The sequence below is a fragment of the Sorex araneus genome, chromosome 1, assembly GCF_027595985.1.
Source record: "Sorex araneus isolate mSorAra2 chromosome 1, mSorAra2.pri, whole genome shotgun sequence".
NCBI classification, from domain to species: domain Eukaryota; kingdom Metazoa; phylum Chordata; class Mammalia; order Eulipotyphla; family Soricidae; genus Sorex; species Sorex araneus.
The window spans coordinates 328,998,438-329,006,354 of NC_073302.1; the positions used below are offsets into that span (position 1 = coordinate 328,998,438).

At 42.2% G+C, this 7,917-nt stretch overlaps 1 pseudogene; it reads left to right on the forward strand.

Moving 5' to 3' along the window:
• Positions 1-218: 218 nt before the first annotated feature.
• Positions 219-952, forward strand: LOC101540682 (malate dehydrogenase, cytoplasmic-like; annotated as a pseudogene).
• The last annotated feature ends 6,965 nt before the right edge of the window (positions 953-7,917 follow it).

The following is a 7,917-nucleotide window of genomic DNA, read 5'->3' on the forward strand; positions in this document are numbered from 1 at the left end:
TAATTTAAACTCTCAAGTATTAGAGGTCCTGATCTGTGGGAAAGCTGGACTCACCATTGAGTGCTGAAGAATGAGAAAGGTCAAGACCAATCTCCTTTTAGAAGGTCACATGACCAAGAAATACTAAAGTATGAAACTTTGCTTATCCTCAGTCAGCAACCTTAGTTAAACTGAATTTTCTGTTAGGACTCAACTTTCTGAGACTCTCTTGGCAAGTGATGAAATTGTTTGCACATTTCCCAGTTGTATCTGAACCAATCACAGTCCTTGTAGCTAGAACTGCTGCTCAAATTGTCTATTCACTACTGCACACTGCTGGAACCATTCGTCTTTCGTCTGTCTTTGGGGAAGACCAGCCTATAACTTTTGCATTATTGAGAATTACTCCCACAAAGGTGTCCTGGATGGCGTTCTAATGGACTTGCAGGACTGTGCCCTTCCTTCTGTCCTGAGACATGGTGTCACCACACATAAAGAAAAGCTTGTCTTCAAAGACCTGGAAGTGGCCATTTGGGTGGACTTTATGCCAAGAAGAGAGGGCATGGAGAGAAAAGGTTGACTCAGAGCCAATGTGAAAGTCTTTAGGTGCCAGGGCACACCATTGGACAAATGGGTCAAGAAGTCAGTTAAGGTTATTGTGGAGGGAAACCTAGCCAGTACCAACTGCCTGGCTGCTTCCAAGTCGACATCCACCCCGGGGAGAACGTCTGTTGCTTGACTCATCTGGATCACTACTGAGCAAAGGCTCAGGCTGCTCTTGAGCTTGGTGTGATTTCTAATGATGTGAAGAGAGTCGTTATTTGAGAAAACCACACATCAACTCAGTATCTAGCTGTTAGTCGTGCCAAGGTGAAACTGCAAGGAAAGGAGGTGGGTGTGGAGAGAGCGCTGAAGCTAGCTCAAGGGAGAATTTATCTCAAGTGTACGGCAAATGTGCTGTTGTGTTGAATAAGACTTGAAACTGTCCTGTGTGAAGTCCACTACAAAAGCCATCCGTGGGCATGTCTGAGACATCTGATCTGGAACAACAGAGAGAGAATTTTTATCCATGGTTTTGGGAAATAGTTACCTTTAAAAAAAAGCCCTAGGTCAAGATAGTCACCTGGGAAAAACATCTATGTCTTTTAGATAATATGGCAACAAATGTGTGCCCAGAAAAGAACAGAAAAAGAAATTACCCTAACTTTAATACTATTAGGGTGTTTGGAAGAAAACTATGACCACAGATGAGTGCAATCTTTCTATAGATTGCACTCATCTGTGGAATATGGAATAATAGACTAGGAGACCAACACCCAAGAATAGTAGAAATAAGGACCAGGAGGTTGACTCCGTGGCTTGGAGGCTGGTCTCTCATTCTGGACAACTCAGAGAAGGGAACACCATGTAAAATGTAGTCGGAGGTCATATGGGGGAAGGGTGATGCGTGCCAAATGTAGACTAGAGACTGAACACAATGGCCACGCAACACCTTTATTGCAAACCGCAACACCTAATCAGAGAGAGAGAACAAAAGGGAATACCCTGCCATAGTGGCAGTGTGGGGTGGGGGGAGACGGGAATGGGGAGGGTGGGAGGGATGCTGGGTTTACTGGTGGTAGAGAACGGGCACTGGTAAAGGGATGGGTTCTCAAACTTTGTATGGGGGAAACATGAGCACAAAAATGTATAAATCTGTAACTGTACCCTCATGGTGATTCACTAATTAAAAATAAATAAATTATTTTAAAAAAAGAAAACTATGACCACAGTTGTATAAATATCCCATCCTAGCTCTTAATGTACCTGTTAACTGTTCTTAATGTACCTGTTAAACAAAAACAATGGCTCTTATATCTAGAGGCAGGAAGTCAGGGGAATAAATTTTGTGTCCAGGAAATGGCCCCTTGTTTGGGGCTCTTGAGGTTGGGCCTGCCAGAGTCCGTCTGTTCTCCCTCACTGTGACTTACTCTGCTGGCTAGAGGTCAACGGTACCAATCCAACTGCCTTTATTGATTTTATTACTTGTGTACCTGTGTCCCCAGGAAGAGACCAGCTTTATTTTTATTTTAATTTTTTATTGAGTCACCATGTGGAAAGTTACAAAGTTTTCAGGTTTAAATCTCAGTTATACAATGCTCGAATACCCATCCCTTCACCAGTGCTCATATTCCACCACGAAGAATCCCAGTATAGCTCCACCCCGCCCCCTCACACCCCTAACCCCCCCAACGCCCCTAGCCCCCCCACCCTGACCCCCCCGCCTGTGTAACTAATAAATTTCACTTTACTTTCACTTTGATTGCATACAATATTTCAACAAAACTCACTGTTATTGTTTGGAGAGTCTCTCCCCTAAAGTCAGACCTGCTGAAAAGGAAGCATTAGATAATTTGTTTTCCATTGCTGAGGATGAAGAGGTATGAGGTCGAGTGACCACACTTAGCGGCCTCTCAGTTTTGAGTTTCTGTATTTTAGTATTTTAGTAACTAAGTCCAGAGGGATATCTGCCAGAAGTTGCATCGTTGCCAACTTGTACTTCTCAGTTACATTATATTCCACATATGAGTGCAATCTTTCTATGTCTGTCTCTTTCTTTCTGACTCATTTCACTCAACATGATATTTTCCATGTTGATCCATTTATATGCAAATTTCATGACTTCATGTTTTCTGACAGCTACATAGTATTCCATTGTGTAGATGTACCAGAGTTTCTTTAACCAGTCATCTGTTTTGGGGCACTCTGGTTTTTTCCAGATTCTGGCTATTGTAAACAGTGCTGCAATGAACATAGAAATACATATGCCATCTCTACTCTACCGTTGTGCCTCTCCGGGATATATTCCCAGGAGTGGTATTGCTGGGTCAAATGGAAGCTCAATTTCTAATTTTTTGAGAATCGTCCATATTGTTTTCCCAAAGGGCTGAACCAGTCGGCATTCCCACCAGCAGTGAAGAAGAGTCCCTTTCTCCCCGCATCCACGCCAACACCGGTTGCTTTTGTTTTTTGGGATGTGGGCCAGTCTCTGTGGTGTGAGATGATATCTCATGGTTGTTTTGATCTGCATCTCCCTGATGATTAGTGATGTAGAATATTTTCTCATGTGCCTCTGAGCCTTTCGGATTTCTTCTTTAGGAAAGTTTCTGTTCATTTCATCACCCCATTTTTTGATCGGGTTGGCAGTTTTCTTCTTGTGGAGTTCAACCAGTGCATTGTATATCCTTGTTATCAATCCTTTATCGGATGGGTACTGCATAAATATCCTTTCCCATTCTGTAGATTGTTTTTGTACTTTGGTCACCGTTTCTCTTGAGGTGCAGAAGCTTCTTAGTTTGAGATAGTCCCATTCATTTATCTCTGTTTTCACTTGCTTGGCCAGTGGCATGTCAGCTTTGAAGATACCTTTGGCTCCAATGTCGTTGAGGGTTTTGCCGACCTTGTCTTCAATGTACCTTAGGGATTCTGGTCTGATGTTGAGGTCCTTAATCCATTTTGATCTGACTTTTGTACATGGTGATAGGTGGAGGTCTAAGCCCAGTTTTTGCATGTAGCTGTCCAGTTTTGCCAGCACAATTTGTTAAACATGCTTTCCTTGCTCCACTTCGCCTTTTTTGCTCCCTTATCAAAGATTAGATGGTCATATATTTGGGGGGATGTGTCAGAGTATTCAACTCTGTTCCATTGGTCTGCCGCTCTGCCTTTGTTCCAGTACCAAGCTGTTTTAATGACTACCGCTTTGTAGTAGAGTTGGAAGTTGGGGAGGTTGATTCCTCCCATTTTCTTTTTCCCAAGAATTGCTTTAGCTATTCGTGGGGGCTATTGTTCCATATGAATTTCAGGAGCGCTTGCTCCATTTCTTTGAAGAATGACAAGGGTATCCCTATAGGGATCGCATTGAATTTGTACAATGCTTTGGGGAGAATTGCCATTTTGACAATATTAATTCTTCCAATCCATGAGCAGGGGATATTTTTCCATTTCCTCATGTCTTCTTTTATTTCCTGAAGTAGCGTTTTGTAGTTTTCATTATACAAGTCCTTTACCTCCTTAGCTAAGCTGATTCCGAGGTATTTGAGTTTTTGAGGCACAATTGTGAACGGGATAGCTTTTATCATGTCGCTTTCTTCTCTCTCACTATTTGCATATAAGAAAGCCATGGACTTTTGGGTATTGATTTTATAGCCTGCAACTTTACTATACGAGTCTGTTGTTTCTAGGAGTTTCTTGGTAGATGTTTTAGGGTTTTCTAAGTATAATATCATATCATCAACGAATAGTGAGAGCTTGATTTGGAAGAGACCACCTTTAAGCTTGATATATCTCCTACTGTGTTTATACAAAATGACTAGAAATATTATAAGAAGTAAATTTACTATGGTTGTTTAAATAGATTACTAGCTGAAAAACAGAGAAAGCAATACTCATTAGATGGAAACCTTTGAGCAGATCTCCTAGTAATCTGGAGTGCTGAAGCCCCTCTGATGAGATTTTGTCCTTGAGTTAATCTCCTAGAACTTCCCCTGGAGGAGGGGCTTTATCTCTATTCGTTGCTATGACAATGTCTAACCCCACCTACGTGTACTCCCACCTTCATGATTTCTATATAACTGTGCTGTAAGGGGAGACTGGGGACTATGATGAACAGAAGGACTAGACGAGAACTAGTTGAGGACTCTGACGAGGCCTAGGATGATGGAACTATGATGACTGGGACTATGACTAAAACTATGACTGTTTGTGCTCCAAGGGAGAGACCAGACTCGGCTGGGAAGGAGAAAGAAATAAACTGACTACCAACAAGCCCCTTCGTTCATCCATCGCCGTGGGCTGGCCAGGGAACGGCTCTCAGCCACCAAATGCTCTTACCCTCCATTGGCACATGTGCTTCTCCTTTGAAACTCACAATGCTATAGTTAAGTTACTTGTGAAAAACAATACAGTCCAAAGTTTGTGAACTTCTGGGTACAAATTTGTGACAGTGTATCATCATGCCACTAGTACCACATTCTAAGTAAAATGTCCTCTGAAATATAACCAGTGTACTTATTCTTTTCAGTGATCATGAGGAAATCATAAAAGTCTTGAATATTTTTTATGACTTTGGATGCAGTTGTTTTGGGTTTTGGTAATGTTCACTTGGGGTCCAGAACTGGTCCTGTTGAATACATTGGTTCCTCACGTGTCTTCCAACCCTTACCACATGTTCTGTGGTCAGGTGGGACTGATCATGCTCAGGGACTGGGTAGTAACCTGCCCCGGTGAGTGTGCAGGTTAGGCTGAGCAATTGGGCAGGCCTGTGGGTTGGTGACTGTCATAGACACTTACAGAAGCTGGGCTCTGAGCCTCCCTCAGTTCATAATTCTAGGCTCCCTGCTGGAGTAGAGCCAGAGTCGAAGCTTAATAGTTGGGCAATGCTGTTGACTTGGCTCTCAGTCCAAGTGGGGCTGTAGCACAGGTGTGACTGCTCAGGTTGTCAGGCCAGGACTCTGGGACTAGAGGTTGTGATCAGCACTTAGCCAGGGCCTCCAACAGGTTCTCAGTTGGATGGGGCCATAGCATGGGTTCCATACTTGGTTCAACTTATTGACTGATTCCAAATTAGAAATACCTGGTGACTAAGCTCTGGGAGGGAAGGGAGTGGAGAGGGAGGGGGAGGAGGGAGGGAGGGAGAGAAAGAGAGAAAGAGAGAGAGACAGAGAGAGAGGGGGAGGGGGAGGGAGAGGGAGAAGGAAAGGGATAGAGGGAGAGAGGAGAAAAGAAAAAGAGGAGAGAAAGAGAGAGAGAGAGAGAGAGAGAGAGAGAGAGAGAGAGAGAGAGAGAGAGAGAGAGAGAGGGAGGGAGGGAGGGAGAGAGACTCCCATCCTCCAGGTCTTCTTGATTCTTGGCCACCTGGACGAGTGGTTCAGCCAAAGTCCCTGAGTATGCAGTGCCCCTTTGTGCCACGGATTACTGTGAGACTTCAGAGCTATATGCAGTGGCCACTTGGATTATCTGGCCCCTATTGACCAATTCTGGACCAGATTGGTGCATCACATTGGCTTTGTCAATGGACAAAACTGATAACTGGAATTTCTGATTGGGGTCACTAAGAGCAGAACACAGGTGTGGAGTTTGCTGAGAGTCAAGCTCTGTTTGCTGTCCCTCTCCTTCATTTCCCTCTGATTCCCTCTGAGGCCAGGCTCATAAATTCTCCTTAGTATACCTAGCAGGTAAGACCAAAGTCATTTTTCCAGCAAATAGCCAGAAAAGTTTGGCTAGCTGGATGTCCAGTTTGGGGTCTCTTTATACAACTTGAGTAACCCTTGATCTAGAAGGATCCCTCTAGCTGAGTGGGGGAACTGTGTTAGCCAGAGCTCGGATATTGTGGTCAAAGGGATAACACCCTTCTCTTTTCTCATGCTATTCTTCTGTCCAAGGGGGAGCCTTAGCTCCCACATTTTTGAAATTTCAGTCTTATGCTGTCTAGGAGATAGTTCTAGGTGACTTTATTGAAAGGGAAATGAAGATGGGGATAACCTATTTCACCATCTTGGTGATATTATACATAAGAATATACGCTTGTCATATGTAAGTAAAAAATTTATATATGTGTGTGTTGTGTTTATATATATAAATGTGTACACAAACAATATACATATCATTACTGATCAAGCAAGAACCTTAAAGTGTGATTTGAAAAACCATTAAAATCAGTGACAAACCCCTTACTTTAATCTTCAAGTATATTTTGAAGGGTTTTATATCATCATATTAGTTGGTTGTGATTGGTCATGTTTTCATGGATTATATCTTAACTTTTCTATTTAAGATTTTTCCCTATATCTCTTGAAAAAATCCTGTTGACTACATTAAAATTTGATTTTTTTTTTGGGTCACACACCCAGCAATGCTCAGGGGTTACTCCTGGCTTTGCACTCAGGAATTACTCCTGGCGGTGCTTGGGGGACCATATGGGTTGCCGGGGATCGAACCCGGGTCGGCCTCGTGCAAGGCAAACGCCCTACCCGCTGTGCTATCGCTCCGGCCCCTAAAATTTGATTTTAATGCAAACATTTGGCTTGTTTTTGATTGTTATAACAACTATATAGGATTTTTGATACACCTATTTGTTTTGTACTTGTCACAATATGGAATTCATTTAAAATATTATTTTTTAATTTTTCCCTTGCAGTGTTTAAAAAAGGATTCCTGTTTATACTTAAGCTTTAGAGATTCTGTGCTCTGAACCTCATATTGTTTAAAACTAACCAGTGTGTGGAGTTATTTATGTCCAATAATGTGTCATCTAGGGACATTATATAACTACTAAGAGCTATTTACCATTTTATAATAGTTTCTTCTAGAGATATGCATTTAAAAAATTTATAATATGTGCACAGATTGTGTTAAAATATACATTAAAATTTTACAAACAGAATACATTTATATAAGTCACTGAATTTTTCTTTTGAAAGTCAAACAAAGGTAATAAAAAGGTAAAATAAAGGTAAGCCTTAGAATTTTTAGGCCACTTCTAGCAACTTCACAGTAGAGCAACATGGAAAATGTCTGTGTACACATTACCAGTATAATGATAAAATCTTATTGTGTCCCAATGGACCTCAATACATTGATCCAAATGAATGATTTACAGCATCGGCACTGATATGGACGATATTTCATATTGTCTCTAAAGAGGCTGGGGCTAGAGTCCAGTATTCCTCATGGACAAGGCCCTAGGTTTGAATCCTAGCATAAAAAACTAAATTCACAAATAATTTGTGGAAAGAATAAAAGTGAGGGGGCTGGAGCGATAGCACAGCGGGTAGGGTGTTTGCCTTGCATGCGGCTGACCTGGGTTCGATTCCCAGCATCCCATATGGTCCCCCGAGCACTGCCAGGAGTGATTCCTTGAGTGCAAAGCCAGGAGTAACCCCTGTGCATCACCAGGTGTGA